The sequence below is a fragment of the Euprymna scolopes genome, chromosome 8 (assembly GCF_053919585.1).
Source record: "Euprymna scolopes isolate OS-2025 chromosome 8, ASM5391958v1, whole genome shotgun sequence".
Classification (NCBI taxonomy): Eukaryota; Metazoa; Mollusca; class Cephalopoda; order Sepiida; family Sepiolidae; genus Euprymna; species Euprymna scolopes.
Genome location: NC_136489.1, coordinates 94,120,114 through 94,139,480, shown reverse-complemented (window position 1 = coordinate 94,139,480; position 19,367 = coordinate 94,120,114). Strand labels below are relative to the sequence as shown.

The 19,367-nt window shown below is 33.4% G+C and overlaps 1 protein-coding gene across 5 annotated transcripts in view; it reads right to left on the bottom strand.

The window, feature by feature from the left end:
* The window catches only part of LOC145283640 (solute carrier family 23 member 1-like), a 428,662-nt gene that overhangs the window by 194,517 nt on the left and 214,778 nt on the right, over positions 1 to 19,367 (bottom strand). The window contains exon 1 of one of the 5 annotated variants that reach the window (XM_080132605.1): positions 1,169 to 1,443. The exons of the other annotated variants lie outside the window; for them this stretch is intronic. The gene's annotated coding sequence lies outside the window, so the exon portion shown is untranslated. Of the gene's footprint in view, positions 1 to 1,168; positions 1,444 to 19,367 lie in introns of those variants that run through there. 5 annotated transcript variants of the gene reach the window in all.

The window sequence follows — 19,367 nt, the reverse complement described above, 5'->3', positions numbered from 1 at the left end:
CAGTCATTTTATTAAATATGGATATGGAGATAATGCGAAAGCGGCACGTATGAAAACAGTTTTCCTTTGGTTTAAGAACACAACAAATGGACCATAATACTTGACCTTTGTTTTGTTAGAAACAAATTTCAATTCGATTTAAGCTTCAAATTAACATTCAGATTTCGCACGGTCGTGAAGTATGCCGGTCAATTCATTATAATAGATTAAAATGACTGACTTGATTTTGCTGTCACGATCATTCGAAATTCAGAAGTATTATTGAAGCCTTTAAACTGCCGGTAATTTTGTAAAATCATTCTAGCTTATAATCGACTGGGTTTTGCCGTAAAAAAAAAAAAAAAAAAAAAAGAAAAAAGTCATTCATTAACTAAGTCAGAATAGCAATACGGAAAAGAAACTCTAAAATATACTTGTTGAAATTAATTTAAATCTCAGCGTATTTGGAGCAGTTTTTAACGATAAAAATGGTCGACTTGTTTTTATTATCGTGACCCTCCGAAATTCAGAAGTGTTTTTGAAGTTTTTAAACAACCGATACTTTTATAGAATCACTCCAGTCTCCAATAAGGGGACTATTAAAATCTAAAGATCTCTCGGTTGGAATGTATGAACGAGTGAATGTGTAGAATCCGCTATGATGCTAGAAAAACACAATAACAAAAAAAAAAAAAAAAAAAAAACGATAAAACCTGAGGTACGATAAAAAAAAAGAAAAGAAAAATGATTTTTGTTAAAAAAAAAAAAAACTGCCACTCATTAACCCCCAACTTTAAGTGACGATACAGAAAATAATTTTTTATTTAATACAATCATCGAAATCAATTTAAACCCTATAATTTTAAGTCGATTTTACAGCCTAACAGACAAAAAAATAAATAAATAAATAAATAAATAAATAAATAAAATAAAATAAAAAAGTGGTTTGGAAAAGAAAGTGATTCCATATATATACGCCACACTACCAAAGAAGAAGTAATTCCTGGCTTGTATTAAAATTTAAAGGCAAAGGTGAAATATTATGGTTCAAATAGGGGCTTAAACCAGAAGGGAAACGTTAAATTTTTTCATGCTCCGCTGTCGTACCAAAGCACCCAAATCCAAGTCACTATCAGATTAATCATGTCTGCAGAAAACGAACCAACAGGAAGAACAGCTTCTTACTTACCTCGATATCTCTGTCTGTTTCTTATTCTCCCCCAAAAAGGTAATTTGATCAATACGAAAGAAAATGATAAAATGGGAAAGCAAAAGAAAAATCGAAGGTATATAAATCCTATTCGATAAATGATCAAATTGACAGCGTTTACAACTCGCCAGTCAATAATGTGCAGCAAAAAGAATGAATTGACTTTCGTATTCTCCCCGTGACTGGATGCTGCATGCGTGCGTAGATTTGTAAAAGCAGACAGATATTTTCTTTTTCTCTCTCTCTCTCTCTCTCACTGGTGTTTACGTTTGTGATGTTACGTAGCATAAAAAAAAAAAAACAAATAAAAAACGTCTTTATATTCAGCAGCAGCCACCAATGGCGAAGGAAGGAGTGTAGGAAAAATAAGGAACGACCCACATTAATGAAAGAGTTAATAACTTGAATACGTAAAAGGACATCTATATTTATTTATCAATCACCAAAGACCATTTTTCAATAGAAAAAAAAAACAAAAAACAAAAAAAAAACAAAAAAAAAACAAAAAAAAAACATCCCAATAAAATAATCTATACGCATAAAACAAAATAATATAAACGATTACGCTTGTATTATTTATTTTTGTAATAACGGAGATTTTATTTTTAATCTTAAGTTTTAAAATAATAAAATCTAACGTAAAAAGAAAGAAAGGGAGAGAGAGAGAGAGAGAGAGAGAGAGAGAGAGAGAGAGAGAGAGAGAGAGAGAGAGAGAAAAGACACATATCGTCTCGCCAAATTCATCCGCCATTCATGCAGCGAATTAATACTGCCTATTTACATATGCCCATTCATAAAAAAAAAATGCAGTTTTATCACAAACACTTTCACAAATAGTAGGCTCATTCATAAACTAAACAATGAAATACTAATAAATTATAATGAAATCGTTGAGGTACAAATAATAAACAGAATTTTTAATAATGTACTTTTGTAGAAAAAACTTTAATACATTATTATATTTTCGCAACAAGCTTTTTTGTTTATTTTTGTCGGCGTTACGTACAGTGCCTGTGCCTGACTGCCTGACCTGACCGTACCAAAAAGAAGTAGGTGATTGTGCAGTGTAGTTAACAGGGGGAAAACAGAGCGAATAAAAATAAGTTTTACGAAACGCAAGAAATTTTAATCTTCTTTCGATTTACATAGCTTTTCAGTTTGAGAACTTTTTAAAAAATTTTTTATCGTTTTTTTTTTTTTTTTTTTTTATCGGCTTGTAAAAATAATTCAAATGGCCGACTGATATGACGATTCGATGTGGTTTAAATAAATTCCAATTTTTCGCTTGTTAAATTTTTTTTTTTTCAACTAATAACCGCCATCAATTGGTCAAATACTTAATTTACGGCTGATCCGTATATTTTGGACTCACTGAATCTGTTTTTTAAGATTTTAGTTATTTCAATCGATCACAAGTGGCTGACATGTTGTTTTACAGAGTTTTATAAAAGGCAATAGAAACTCTGGGGGTGGGGGTCCAAAACAGAAAAGCAGATCGATAGATGATTAAATTTCCTTGCGTTTGATAAAACATATTTGTGATAAGTTTGTTTTCTTAATTAATTCCCCCATCTACAAGCTACACAGCACAATCGCTGGTAAGCGTAAAGTAATCGATAGGTTCACAATCATACCAGTTGAAGATATGTCTTCGACAATCAGCCCAACAGAAGGTGGGCTGGGCTGCGGTGATATCAGCTGATCCTGCTTTGTCAGTAGGATTCTGTTCAGCACTGAACTTTATGATTCTGAACTTAGGATTCTGTTCAGCACTAAACTTTATGATTCTGAACTTAGGATTCTGTTCAGCACTAAACTTTATGATTCTGAACTTAGGATTCTGTTCAGCACTAAACTTTATGATTCTGAACTTAGGATTCTGTTCAGCACTAAACTTTATGATTCTGAACTTAGGATTCTGTTCAGCACTAAACTTTATGATTCTGAACTTAGGATTCTGTTCAGCACTAAACTTTATGATTCTGAACTTAGGATTCTGTTCAGCACTAAACTTTATGATTCTGAACTTAGGATTCTGTTCAGCACTAAACTTTATGATTCTGAACTTAGGATTCTGTTCAGCACTAAACTTTATGATTCTGAACTTAGGATTCTGTTCAGCACTAAACTTTATGATTCTGTTCAGCACTAAACTTTATGATTCTGAACTTAGGATTCTGTTCAGCACTAAACTTTATGATTCTGAACTTAGGATTCTGTTCAGCACTAAACTTTATGATTCTGAACTTAGGATTCTGTTCAGCACTGAACTTTATGATTCTGAACTTAGGATTCTGTTCAGCACTAAACTTTATGATTCTGAACTTAGGATTCTGTTCAGCACTAAACTTTATGATTCTGTTCAGCACTAAACTTTATGATTCTGAACTTAGGATTCTGTTCAGCACTAAACTTTATGATTCTGAACTTAGGATTCTGTTCAGCACTAAACTTTATGATTCTGAACTTAGGATTCTGTTCAGCACTAAACTTTATGATTCTGAACTTAGGATTCTGTTCAGCACTAAACTTTATGATTCTGAACTTAGGATTCTGTTCAGCACTAAACTTTATGATTCTGTTCAGCACTAAACTTTATGATTCTGAACTTAGGATTCTGTTCAGCACTAAACTTTATGATTCTGAACTTAGGATTCTGTTCAGCACTAAACTTTATGATTCTGAACTTAGGATTCTGTTCAGCACTAAACTTTATGATTCTGAACTTAGGATTCTGTTCAGCACTAAACTTTATGATTCTGAACTTAGGATTCTGTTCAGCACTAAACTTTATGATTCTGAACTTAGGATTCTGTTCAGCACTAAACTTTATGATTCTGAACTTAGGATTCTGTTCAGCACTAAACTTTATGATTCTGAACTTAGGATTCTGTTCAGCACTAAACTTTATGATTCTGAACTTAGGATTCTGTTCAGCACTAAACTTTATGATTCTGAACTTAGGATTCTGTTCAGCACTAAACTTTATGATTCTGAACTTAGGATTCTGTTCAGCACTAAACTTTATGATTCTGAACTTAGGATTCTGTTCAGCACTAAACTTTATGATTCTGAACTTAGGATTCTGTTCAGCACTAAACTTTATGATTCTGAACTTAGGATTCTGTTCAGCACTAAACTTTATGATTCTGAACTTAGGATTCTGTTCAGCACTAAACTTTATGATTCTGAACTTAGGATTCTGTTCAGCACTGAACTTTATGATTCTGAACTTAGGATTCTGTTCAGCACTGAACTTTATGATTCTGAACTTAGGATTCTGTTCAGCACTAAACTTTATGATTCTGAACTTAGGATTCTGTTCAGCACTAAACTTTATGATTCTGAACTTAGGATTCTGTTCAGCACTAAACTTTATGATTCTGAACTTAGGATTCTGTTCAGCACTAAACTTTATGATTCTGAACTTAGGATTCTGTTCAGCACTAAACTTTATGATTCTGAACTTAGGATTCTGTTCAGCACTGAACTTTATGATTCTGAACTTAGGATTCTGTTCAGCACTAAACTTTATGATTCTGAACTTAGGATTCTGTTCAGCACTAAACTTTATGATTCTGAACTTAGGATTCTGTTCAGCACTAAACTTTATGATTCTGAACTTAGGATTCTGTTCAGCACTAAACTTTATGATTCTGAACTTAGGATTCTGTTCAGCACTAAACTTTATGATTCTGAACTTAGGATTCTGTTCAGCACTGAACTTTATGATTCTGAACTTAGGATTCTGTTCAGCACTAAACTTTATGATTCTGAACTTAGGATTCTGTTCAGCACTAAACTTTATGATTCTGAACTTAGGATTCTGTTCAGCACTAAACTTTATGATTCTGAACTTAGGATTCTGTTCAGCACTAAACTTTATGATTCTGAACTTAGGATTCTGTTCAGCACTGAACTTTATGATTCTGAACTTAGGATTCTGTTCAGCACTAAACTTTATGATTCTGAACTTAGGATTCTGTTCAGCACTAAACTTTATGATTCTGAACTTAGGATTCTGTTCAGCACTAAACTTTATGATTCTGAACTTAGGATTCTGTTCAGCACTAAACTTTATGATTCTGAACTTAGGATTCTGTTCAGCACTAAACTTTATGATTCTGAACTTAGGATTCTGTTCAGCACTAAACTTTATGATTCTGAACTTAGGATTCTGTTCAGCACTAAACTTTATGATTCTGAACTTAGGATTCTGTTCAGCACTAAACTTTATGATTCTGAACTTAGGATTCTGTTCAGCACTAAACTTTATGATTCTGAACTTAGGATTCTGTTCAGCACTAAACTTTATGATTCTGAACTTAGGATTCTGTTCAGCACTAAACTTTATGATTCTGAACTTAGGATTCTGTTCAGCACTAAACTTTATGATTCTGAACTTAGGATTCTGTTCAGCACTAAACTTTATGATTCTGAACTTAGGATTCTGTTCAGCACTGAACTTTATGATTCTGAACTTAGGATTCTGTTCAGCACTGAACTTTATGATTCTGAACTTAGGATTCTGTTCAGCACTGAACTTTATGATTCTGAACTTAGGATTCTGTTCAGCACTGAACTTTATGATTCTGAACTTAGGATTCTGTTCAGCACTGAACTTTATGATTCTGAACTTAGGATTCTGTTCAGCACTGAACTTTATGATTCTGAACTTAGGATTCTGTTCAGCACTGAACTTTATGATTCTGAACTTGGGATTCTGTTCAGCACTGTGCTTTATGTTCAATTGAGAAGTGATTTAATTATTTTTTTTTTTAACTATCACCGTAAACAAGGCATATTGCTACATGGAACGTAAGGGGCTACTATTTGGGATTATGTCTAACAAGGGACTGTGGGGAGTTAAGCAGCGAGACGTCTGTTCACATAACATTTAAACTTCTGTAAGTTAATAGTCATGGAAGAAGGAAACGGAGTGGGAATTACAAAGTCTTGCAGACCGAGGGAAGAAACTATTAAAATAGAAGGCATTTCCAGCATCTAGGGACCTCAACAGTGAAGTGGTGAGATTTGACTTCTTGTTGGGGTATGTACGTTGAGATGTGCACAAGTGCTTTAAGTTCATCAGAGCACATTCCGTTAAAGTACTTGTAAAACAGCCAAAAGGATTGGTTTGTTGCCAATCGCCTCATGCACTCATACCAGAGAATACTGACGGGAGTGCTCATTTTACTTTTTGTGGAGTCAGTGTGCACTTCCTCTTGTGAACTGATTTTTCCTATCTCGAGATAGGAAGGAAGCAAATACGATCACTATTGACAAACAGAAGTGGTAAAAGTTATGTAACAACACTTAGAGAAATATGTTTTCTTTTACTATTGTGTGTTAAGGTCAAGAGCCACTCGAGGATAAGTGCTAATGAGACTGAAATGGTTGTCAATAATGAGCAAAACTATGAGAGCACAAAACTGAACAATAGTATAACTTCATTATTACTTATAAAACCGCATTTGACAAGAATTTGTTAACATTGGATTTGAATACAACAAAGTTGTAATCAGCAAGGAAACAGTTCCTCGGTATGTCAAAAACATAGCATATGAACATTTATGTGTGCATTCACGGCACAAGCCGTGATAGTTCCACTCATTGTGTCGGCCGTAAGTTGTTCGATTTAGTTAATGCAAAGTTCTCCATCCAAACAACTATGGTTTATAAACAAATAAAACTTGTTTTTTGTTTGTTTGTTTTCTTTCTTTCAGGTTACAAATAATACTCGTTTTTTGAGATTGAATAACAGACTTGCAAAATGAGATGTTTGTCTAACCAAATTAATTTCATCCTAACACAAATAGAAACTCTGTCCCCAAGAACAACCGGGAATCAACCAAGTCTAAAACGTCCAACCCTAACTGGCTGTCATACTCCCGGGCGACTGGTTCTAATTATCCTCCCTGCCCATAGGTTGAAATATATGTTCTTTTGACCAGAAATTTTATATTCTGTTTTTTTTTTCTCTGTCATCCCCATTTAACCAACCAGAGACTGACTATTACCAGAGATATCCACTAACGATAATTGCCAGTCAGTGTCTACTCAAAAAGATCTATCTCAAGACAATCTATGGACATTATTTTTCTCAAGTAGATTGCTCTCAGTTTAAAGAGACATTGATATATTTCCAAAGAGAAATGAAATTTTGGGTGGCCGGACTCCAAATTAGGAATTTTTATTTCTTCTGTGCCCTCCTTCTCTTGGCTGAACATCTCTCACCCGTAGCAGATCTGCTATTCACATGCAGCGAAACATGCAGCACTAAACAAACAATCTAATGCGTGTTTACACAACAAGTCATGTAAAGGAACAGAAGATGTGAACGTCTATATACTGCACAAATATTTGTCCAAGGCGATTTAAAATTCGATATGATAGTTATGACATCGTCACTACCTCTGTTAGACTGTTTTACAGAGCAGAAACATAGACAGAAAATGCTGCCTTTATTTTAATGAGATAGAAGCAACTATGCTATGAGGTGCCTTCAACAAGTTCCAGACTTATTTCATACAGGCATTTAAAATTGTTGCAGATTCTTGAAAATTCAATATGTTATTGCTATACATCTTATGAGATGATTGACCAATTTTTATGATTTCAGATTCAAACGAACAACTACAACAGGAATTGGAATACACCCTACTAAAGCCTGATTGTCAGCTGGTGAATTTCTAAAATGCAATCTGAATGTGAGGATACTTTAGAAGAATGATATATAATAAAATTCTATTTTAAACTTGGAAAAAATGCCACAGAAATGTATAGAATACTTCAAACTGCTTTGGACCATCTTGTATGAATCAAGCATCAGTTTTTGAGTGGAATAAGAAATTCAAGGAAGGCAGGGCGTCTGTGAAGGATGATGAAAGGTGTGGGAGTAAAGAAATCAGAACACCAGAGTTGATTGGCCAAATAAAGAATTTCATGGATAAAGACTGTCATGTGTCTATAGAGACAATAAGTGCACAGTTTGATATCAGTGTGGGAATGCAGTTTGTCCCAAGGAGGCTCCGAGAAGATCAGACTATTTGACCAAGATGTGCATCAAGACTAGTTTCTCAGCCTCTCTATAGTCCAGACCTTGCAACCTGTGACTTTCGGTTATTCCCTAAGCTCAAGGAAAACCTTAGAGACTGTCATTATGAGACAATTGAGGAGATGAAAGAGGCTGTGGCAAGAGTCATATACACGCTCATACAAGAGGATTTCCATGGAGACTTCCAGAAGTACTTGGAAGGGTGCAACAAGTGCATTGCAGCTTGAGATTACAGAGGAGAGTTTCAAGTGTGCACCATCGATAAAAGTGTCCATATCAAAAATGTCTGGAAACTTATTGAAGGCACCTTGTACATCTTTTGCCGAGTTCCACGAAAACCACAACTTAACGCTGAGGTGAAAAACTCCTTGAAAGGTAGATTTAAAGTAGAGATAGAGTATTACATACAGGTACTTTATGGAGCGGTAACACGATTCAACCACTGTTCCAGCAACCTTAGCAATTGACTGGATATGTGTCTTTCAAATTGTGTTAAACATGTATTTGAAAACCAAAATCGTTTGTGATCCATACTGATTACATAAACAAGCTAGCAGATTGGATCAATAATTTCAATGTTCTTTATGATCTTGACCAGTCTATAGATTCTGTTCTATTATATTTAAAACATTGTACTCCTTAACTTTCTTCTATTTTCTCAAAATTATTCAGTCTCTTTGCCTCAGTCTTGTTTTTTATTGTCCCTATCTTTCAAAATGCTGGTAATCGGTCTGACCCGACTAAGTATTATCTTGATAGTTTCCTTTCTGTTATTAGCAATGTTTTAAAAGATTGGTCAATGGCAAGCTTGTTCATCTTTTTTTTTTAGAAAGTTTGGGCCTCGTTAGTGATGGTCCTATGGCTTTTGTGGTCTTCGTTCAAGTGATGATCTTTTAAATGCTGTAACTGATTTATGGATAATTCAGGAAACAATAGTGCCATTACCCTTGACATTTCAAAGATTTAACAGAATATGGCATTCTGGTCTTCAGGGTTATGGTAATAGTGATAATGTCCTTGGCATTAGGTTTTTTCTATTTGATCAAAGCTTGCGAGTAATTCTGAATGGCGCCTCCTCATTTTCTTTTTCTATCAATGCTGGCCATTTAGGCCCAACACTTTTCTCTACATCAGTTATCGTTCAGAGAATATTCGATGCCTTCATTTAGTCTCGAAAGACAAAGGATACCCCTTGTAGGGGCAGCTGCGCATGTAATTGTGAGGCAAAGGTTGCACAATTTCCAACTACACCTCTTCTGAATCGGCACTGCTTGAGTCCAGTGGCAAGAAGTCCAGGACGACTAGAAACAATGCTGAGATAAGCAGAGAGCACATGCAGCACCTGGAAGTCCCAAATAGTCACCCATTTAGTACTGACCAGGTTAAATGTTGCTTAACTTTGGTGATCCAATGGGACCGGTGTGCCAATGTGATGATGCTGTACAAGAATATTACTTGGAAGATTAACATCTACGCTGATAATGCCATTCTCTATTCTGGTGTTATTTCTCACCCATCTCCCTGGCATTAACTAACATAAAAGTTGACCCGCATTTGGTTGTGGATTAGGATATGAAATGGCTCATTTTGTTTAATCCTGTTAGGATTTAGCTTGTATCGTTTCAATCGTAGGTGTGTGCCTTTTCTTTCTGAGACTTTCTATTCGATACTTTAGTGTAATACAGCTCCTTTACAAGAACTGCAGGTTTTTGGAACTCACTTTCTGCCGATTGTTTTCCTCCTCTCTATAACGTTCGCCTCTTTAAAACTAAGGCCAATAAACATCTCCTGGTTTTGTGATAATCATCTTTTGTTTTTGTTAGCTTCTTAAATCGAGTGGCTTCATGCCTTTTCTAGAGCGATTTCCATTAAAACAAGCCGCGCGTGCATGGTTCCCCTCCGGTGCTGCATGTGAAATGACACCACAAAAAATAGTGAAGAAATGATGAATGTGATAAGTGTGAAGGGCCAACGTTGCCTTCACATTTTCGCCAAGTATCAGAAAAATATAATGGGTGGGGCAAAAGTTATGGGGTAAAAAGTGTCATTTTTTGCAATTTTGGGGCATTTGTGACCCCTTTTGAACTGGGAATGCTGAATCGCAGTGAAAAATGAACTAACGGTGCAGTTTCACGCCGTAAGACCTGTATATTTGAATTCAGCACCATGGAAAACCACTATATATAGACATACATATCAAATTTTTGAGTCATATGAAAAAAGAGCTCCAAAAAGGCATTTTCTTTTAGCCCTAAAAGTCCCAGAGGGATGCAAACCAGAATTTTGCCAGGGTCACCAATACTGAATTTATATTAAGAACAATTGGTCAACTTTAAGCTTTAAGAAAAATCTAATGGATGGATCAAAAATTATGGGGCAAAACGTGTCATTTTGGCCATTTGGGGACATTTTTTACCTTTTGAGTCCCTGGGGACGCAACGGAATCTTCACAAGAATTTTTTTTTTTTACTGTGCACATCTATTTAATGAAATACAATTTGTGGCAAAATTTCAGGAAAAACTAATGAACGGTTATCTGACAATCGTCCAGACTAATGGACGCACGGACGGACACCACTGAAAATATAAATCCCTCTCCGAGGGACCAAAAAAGAAATTCATTTTTTAATCCTCTCATAGCATTCTTCATCGTTCAATTGGCAATCCATCCATCTCATTAATCCTCATCTTTGAGTGTTTTTTTGCCTTGATAAGTGATATTTATTTTTTAAAATAGCTTTTCATCATGGCAAAAAAAAACATTTTCAGATAATTCCAAAGTGTATGTTTCAAATCTTTAAAAAAATAAAACTAATATCACTTAAAAAAAATGTCACATAGAAAAATTTGTAATCTTTTATTATAGTTAACAGTTGTGAATTCGAAAATTACAAAATTAAAAAAAAATATATATATAAATCAGTAAATCACTTTTATCAAACACATTAAGATTTACTTTTTTATTGACCTGTATACTTTTAACGTTTTGAAACTGGTTTCACTTTTTTGTTTATTTAAAAATTAGAATTCGTTCTAAACTCTCTTGACACAAACAAAATAGCTGTTTGCCCTGTTTTTCAGCCTTCGTTGTTAGGATTATAAATAAAAAGAAACGCCAGACTTCAGAATTCCTCTTGACATTAAAAAAATGTATTGTAGACTAGTTATAGGGGGGGGGGGGCAGTTTTGCCTGGTCGTAAAATATGCTTAAATATATTTTAATTCATGCAGATTTTGTATTTATTATTATAGAGCCAATATATATATATATATATATATATATAGTAATTTATAAAATATATATGGCGATTAAGCTACACTGAATATTCCGTGTTTCATCCACTCTAGGATTCCTCAGCCTGAGGAGTCCTAGAATGGATGAAACGCGGAATATTCAGTGTAGCTTAATCGCCATATATATTTTATAAATTACTAACTAGCTCTACCTACGTATTGAGCACTTTTGAAGTAAATACTTAAAGTTTACACATAAATCTATACTTTCGTATATTAATTTTATGTGAGTAAATTAAGTAGTTTATATATATATATATATATATATATATATATATATTATATATATATATATAGTACTCATTTCAAAAGTTAAAGAATTGAAACCAAAACATTTAGGATTGCAGCCACATTTCTTCATTTAGCGCTCCAGCCGCATTCCCTACTATTTTAACTAATCTGTCAGATAAGAAAGACTTAAAATTAAACCACTTCTAGCTATGAATGGATTTGCTCATGCATAAAACTACTAGAAATATGTTTGGCAAGTTGATATTAACATTTTGCATTTCAACTTGCTGACATATTTCTGCATGCGTTATACATCCATAAAAAAAAAAAAAAGATTTTACTCGTTATAAACCATCCTTGGTGTATGATTACTATTTCCTGTTAATTTCAGTGTTATGTGACCAGTAGTTTAAAAGCTTATCAATTAAATATTTACACTCAGACATACATACATGTTTTATTTATAAAGAAGAACCAAATATTTGTTGAAATCAAAAAATACAATAGTGTAAATTAAAATCAAATTTTTAAAAATCTTATTCTAAGCTTCATTAACTCATTTGCAAGGCTAACTAAATAAACAGATTTCCTCCTCCCTACATTCGTCATGCAATCAGCACCACCTCTGTTGCCCAACTTGTTTATGTAGCTCCACTGGCTTCTTATTTATAAACTTAAGAGTTTAAAGGACAAAACAAGGAAACTAATATATTTATGCGATTTAAAAAGAAAACAACAAAACAAAACTGAACTCAGCTGAGCTGAAAGTAGAAAGACTCCTGGGCAACGCCGGATAGATACAACTAGCTTGCAATGTATTTGTCACCGTTTTGTTTATGTAATATTTTCAATTACATTTGTTTAATTACAGTTTTCACAGCTGAAACATTTTACTTACATAATAAAAGACATCAACTGCACAGTTTGCGTGACACTCAATTACTGACAAGAGCGAAGGCAATTAAAACACACTTGGATTCTCTAGAGTGGAAAAGAGGCGGAGTTAATGAAAGCACGAAGTATTTCAATACTTATATATATATATATAAAAAAAATCATCGACTGCGCTGGTAAAAATGATGTGTAAATAAAGCTTACAGGAGTGAATCTATGAGATGAAAATCTATCTCTACATCTGTTATATAAGGGGAACTTTGTGTGTGTGTGTGTGTGTGTGTGTGTGTGTGTGTGTGTGCAAGTTCGTTCCCTATAAATTCGAAAACGGCTGGACCGATTTTTTTTTTTTTATCACACGAAGATACTTATGTGCCTGACAGTGTTTTTTTAAATAAGCTTTGTATCAGAATGTCTTCGATAAGTATCGATAATCGATAATTCAAATAATTTGATGAAGGCGGGACAGGCGATTTGGACCATAGTTAACACCTTACACAGCCTAACATCACAAGTGCATTAGAAAAGTTTTATTACCGCACAAGCCAAAAGGCCTGGCATATAAAATCAACAGTAGGTTCTTTGATATGATAGGGGCGTGTTCAAAATGAATGTTTTTGTTTAGAGCATAATTGAACTATCATACTTGACTTTTGCATTTTAAACTAATTCAATAAAAAAATTTTTTTATAAAATAAACAGTAGGTTCTCTACAATGCAATATAGACTATAATATATTGTGAACTAAGTCACTGCAGGGCGGCATGTGAAGTTTCCTCCCCGTATACCGCGATAGGTCCTCAACTAGATCTGGCAATCCAGTGACTTGATTGAAAAATGACAGATTTCACCAATTTCGATGACAATAAAAATATGAGAGTGTGAAAAATTTGTTGATCATCATTCAATCGTGGGCAACGTAGGGTTTCCCTGCTAACATTTTTAATTTAAATTTTTTTTGTCCAATTAAGAGTCATTAATTAAAGTGATTGAAGTTTTTTTTTTTTTTTCAATTTTAGAATACATACAATTTTTTCATGTTTAAATTTGATTAAAAATCTACATTTTGTTGGATTATATATATATATATATATATATATATATATATATATATATAGCAAAAATGGTAATTAGTAAAAATCCGAAGAGAGTGCTCAATTCTATTGCAGAGCAAATATATATATATATATATATATATATATATATATATATAATTATTACCATTTTATCTGCTTAATTACACATGTTTCGGTTACAAAATTGTATCAACGATTCAATAATTTCATCAGATTGTAAAGTAATCAAAACACGTATAACTAAGCTGATAAAACGGTTATATATATATATATATATATATATATATATATATATATATATATATATATATATAATGTATGTATGATCTGTTCTACGAGGAGTAACTGAAGCAACTGAATCTTCCAACTCTGGTGTTCTGTCGAATGAGAGGGAATGCCATGCAAGTCTTCAAATATCTGCATGGGGAATACAACGTGAACCGTATGTCAAGATGCTTTCTTTGAAACAAGATTTTAGGATCCGTGGGCATTCCTGGTGTTTGGATAAGCAACGACATTGGAAGAGGGTAGCTGGGTCTGTTCGAGTACACTTCTCCCAACGTGTAGTGATGTGGAACCAGCTGCGAGAAGAAGGGGTATCTGTTGAGTCACTCAGTACCTTCAGAGTCAGACTAGACAAACATTGGAGGAATCACCCACTTCGCTTTGACTACAAATCCATAAACGATGTGTATCGAGAGACTAATCTCGGGTGTATAGGCCTGTGATCCTTCTCACCGTGTATTGTATTGCATTAACATAATGCAATTTTCTCCTGTGACACTAATTCTGGCATCATAAAATTTTAATTTTTAACATCTTTCCTGGAACAGTGTAACGCTTAACCGACTTCAAGTGCCCGTTTCATAGCTACCTTTTTGAAATTCTCTTTTTTTTTCTCCAGCTTTTTTTGTTCATTTACTTTTTTTCATCTGATGATGATTCGACAAAGAATCGGAAACGCTCGTGACACATACGTAACATATGTTAAAGGTATTATCAAACAGGAGATTTGTTATTTTTAAGTATTTGCTAGTGTGTGTGTGTGTGTGTGTGTGTGTGTGTGTGTGTGTGTGTGTGTGTGTGTGTGCGTGCGTGTGTGTGTGTGTGTGCGTGTGTGACAATACAAAAGTAAATTCTTTTATACAGTTTAGATCAATTCTTATCGGGATTAAATAAAAATAAGAAAAATAAAGCTCAATATTCACACCTTGATATAGTTATTTCAAAATTTGTAATGGAGTTGTAAATTATATGTGTTTCATTTAGCAAAAAATTGATGACTTTAATTTAGAGTAGTTACTTGGATTTATTCAAGTATGCTTTGAATTCTTCTAGAAATACGTGTAAGCTTTATTTTGCTCTAAAACTAACATTAAATCACAATATATACTAATTCTGACATATCATATATATATATATATATATATATATATATATATATATATATATATTATTTTTAAAATATAATTATCCACTGACACGTGTTTCGTCGTCTACGACTCATCAGAGTGGCTGAATCTAGCGAGATTCAAAATCAGGACCCCACGGTAAGAAGCCTAAACCTCTACCACGGGACCACCTCGCTCGACTACTGAATGTATCGCGTTTTTATGTAGATGTTTTTATTTGTTTTTTTTGTTAGCGATACTCTTTGAACGAATTCAATTATTTATACGAAAGTGCATTTTTATCTAAATGCGAGTTGGGAATAATTTTCCCTTTGACCAATTTGGTACACCCTAAATGGGGAGCGGCATATATATATTATTTTTAAAATATAATTATCCACTATATATATTTTACTATAATAATTAAATACCTACATACACTAGTGTTTCATCCTTTCGGGAATCTTCAGTGTAGCTAAATTGACCGACTTAATTCAACTGAAAGTGCTCAACGATAAGAAACGAGTTTCTTAAAGGGGCTGTCATATATATATACACACACATATATAACTTATAAAACTGTATCGAGGGATTTTCTTTTCTTTTTTTAAGCAAACCCCTAGATACAGCTTTGAGAAAGTGAGGGCGAAACCGGTCAGCTGACTCCCCCACTTTTTTTCTTCTCTTCTCCTTTTCATCCCATTTACTTTATTTTAAAACGTTTTTAATCATCAATTATAAGAGTCTTCCCTTCATGATTGCGAGATATATATATATATATATATATATATGATTGTTGAGCTGGATTAACTCCGACGATATGAAATAAAATAAAGGTGAAAGGACCTGAATACTCAACATTTCACCCGATTTATGCAGGCTTTTTTAAGAGGGATGGTTATTGACCATCTCTATCCCTCTTGAAAAAGCCTGCATAAATCGGCCGAAACATTGAATATTCGGGTCCTTTCACCTCCATTTTATTTCATATATGAGAGAGCGTTTTCTACCTGTTATTTTGTCAGATATTTCCATTTAGACTCAGCAAATCTGATTTTTTTGTACCATGTGTTTGAAAATAAGTAATTTTATCTTAGAAAATTAATCATTCCAGTTCAGAAGATTTCTAAAATGGCCACTAATGCCCTAAAAAGAAAAAAGAAAAAATAATTAAAAAATCATCTAACATGATCAATAAATACATTTCACCATTACCCGATCTATTTTCGCGATCAAATAAACAATTACATTTCTTTTTACATGAATATTAACTTTATATGTTAGATTAGTATACGTATATCTTAACATTACTTGATCATCACACAGGTAGGTAAACATTGTTACATTCGTAACATCTGCCGTTTTAATTTATTGCTGTAAGTGAACACAATTGCAAATGGACGCGCGTTGTTTTAAAGACTAAAAAGTGTACTTTCGAAACTAATTTATATTTATATTTACTGCATACATAAGCTAAAGTCTAGCAATATGATTCGTTGGTTCACTTAGCAGTTGGGGAACCACTATTCTAGATAATAACCAAGATATTTTTTTTTTATTATTATATTTAGTTTTATGAAATCATTCGCGTTAGAAATAAATTAAAAGTAATTAATTGCATTGACTCATAAAGTTTCTCATTTAATCTGTAGATTGTTAAATAGTTTCACTATGGCCCCCACTCACTGTCAAACCTTCACAAAAAGCACATCTCTAGCTACAACCACTATCAACAATTTTCCAATCTCTACCTGTGTCTAAATCTAAATGCAAATTCCATGAACTAAGTTTCTTTCCTAGAATTGCCCATATGTGGAACTTTGCTCCGCTAACATGCTTTCCAGCAGACTACAACATGCTCGTCTTCAAGTTCTTGCTGAGCCGTCCCCATAAACAATCAAGTTCTACTCAGTTTCCACCACTAACAATCACTATGCTATTGTCTCAGTGACCACCGTTCACGTATTAACCTTTATCCTCGAGTGGCCTTTGGGCCTTGATAAATGGTGATTCCCTTGTAAAAAAAACAAAAAAACTGCTTAAACTAGGTTGTATGACTCATCAATAAGAATTACGGCTACAGTCATAAAAAACATTATTACGTGTTTATTTCTTCTTATAAAAATAAACAATTTATCAATTGAAATTAATATATTTTACATCAGACATTTTTTCTTGAAATTAAACACTTTCAAATAGTTACACCGATATATGTAGTCATGTTGCCTCACCAGTGTCAAGGGAGTGGTCAACGACACGGACTGACAAATTCAGTTTGTTCCATAGAAATACTGTCATCAAATCCACACCTGACTTTATTTCTGAATTTTTGAGATGAGGAGTGATAATTCGTATTATTCGGACTACTGTTCACATCTTGAGTGTTATTTGTTTTGGCCGACTTAACCTCCGACCTTCTTTGAAGGTATTGAACTTAGAAATCTTTCTGTCGAACTCAAGAATCTGCGCAAAACAGAACGCTTTATTTGAACCACAGGGGCAGCATGCTCTTGTGACGTCAGCTTGACTATGTAGATGTTCTAAGTAATTTGCAATTGTAATAATGAGCATTGCCCGCACTGGGGATTAAACCTCTAGTCTCCAGAAAAAATTAGAACTGAATTTTAATAAGTGCCTTATTTGTTACGCGATGAGTCCTCTTGCGGAAAGATTATTTAAGTTTGACAAGATATACCTTAAGAAGGTCAGATGTTGCATCCGTCAAAACGTGAAAATAACGCAAGATGAAAATAATGTGAAGACTCTCCGGAATAAAAACCCAAAAATAAACAAGAGAAAATGGTATACATTGGAAAATTAAGATATTTTAACTTTTATCTGCTTTTTATTTTGATCTCTTACTATTCAATTAGCAAGAATGTGTGCTATTTTTATTCACTTCAAACCAGTTTGCTTTGAATGTTTTTAGGTCTCAAAATTTTTGAAGTGATGGGAGAGGATATTGCTGAGTTCTTGGGGCGACGTGGGCCAAAATTTGAAAGAAATTGCCCAAGCATCAGTGAATGAATAACTATAAAATAGGGTTAACAGGCTATTTATTTCCAAAGCTTGATTCAGTGCAGAATTTTCTGTTCCGCAGTCCCAGCAAATGAGTGGAAATGAGGGCCGGCAGAGCAAATTAATATGAAAAAGAAGAACAAGACGCTACAGATGCACACAAGAGGACGTGTTTTATTTGTTTTGTTCAATCTTTTAATCTTTTTTTTTTTTGTGAACAAAAGAAAACCATAATATTTCCATACATTTTCCTTTTTTTTTTTTTTTTTTAGATTTTACTGAATATTTTTTACGTTTTCCATATCTAGTAACAAAAACGAATACACAAATTTTTGAATAACAAAAATGAATACAAATGAAAAATATTAATACACGAACACTGAACCGGAAAAATTATAATCAGTTAATCAATCGAAAAAGAAAACAAGTTGGAAACAAGTTAATTAACAAACTAAAAATGAAACAATGTTAAGTAATAAAATAAATAAACGTTTTTAATTAAATGTTAAGAAATTAAACTTGTTAATTAACTTTCATGAAACCAAAAATAAATAAACTATAACATGGAGTTTCTTTGGCAGGAAAGAGAAAAGGGAAAAGTATTCCCTCACATAATTCTTGCGATAAGGGATGAATGTGATATATATATATTTTTTTATTAACTTGCAGTTCAGCCCGGCTTTGCTCGGGCCCTATGTACTGTTCATAACGCCCTATGTGTGAATACACTTTATGTAAAATTTCAAATGTTTAGACCAAAATTTGTCTGAATAATTTCGTAGAGACTGCAGAGGTCAATTTTTGTAAACTTTGGCCCCATTTTGACCCCTTAACATTTATTATTTCGGTCTCAAATCAAAATACAAAGTTTTACCCATGTCCAAGTTACCTACATCTAAAATTTCAAGTGTTTAGATCCAAAATTAGCGGAGGAATTTGGTAGAATCTGCAAAAATCAACTTTTTCAACTTTGACATTTTGGCAGCCAAATTTTCACCCCAAAACTGATTAAAATGCTTGTCGCATGTCTGAATACCCGTTATGTATAAATTTCAAATTTTTGACCCAAAATTGGCTGAATAGTTTGCTAGACACTGCAAAGGTCAAATCTTTTAAACTTTGACCCGTTGGCAGCAGAAACTTTCGACCTAAACCGATTAAAAAACTTACCCTATCTCTGAATACCCTTTATGTAAAATTTCAAATGTTAAGAGTAG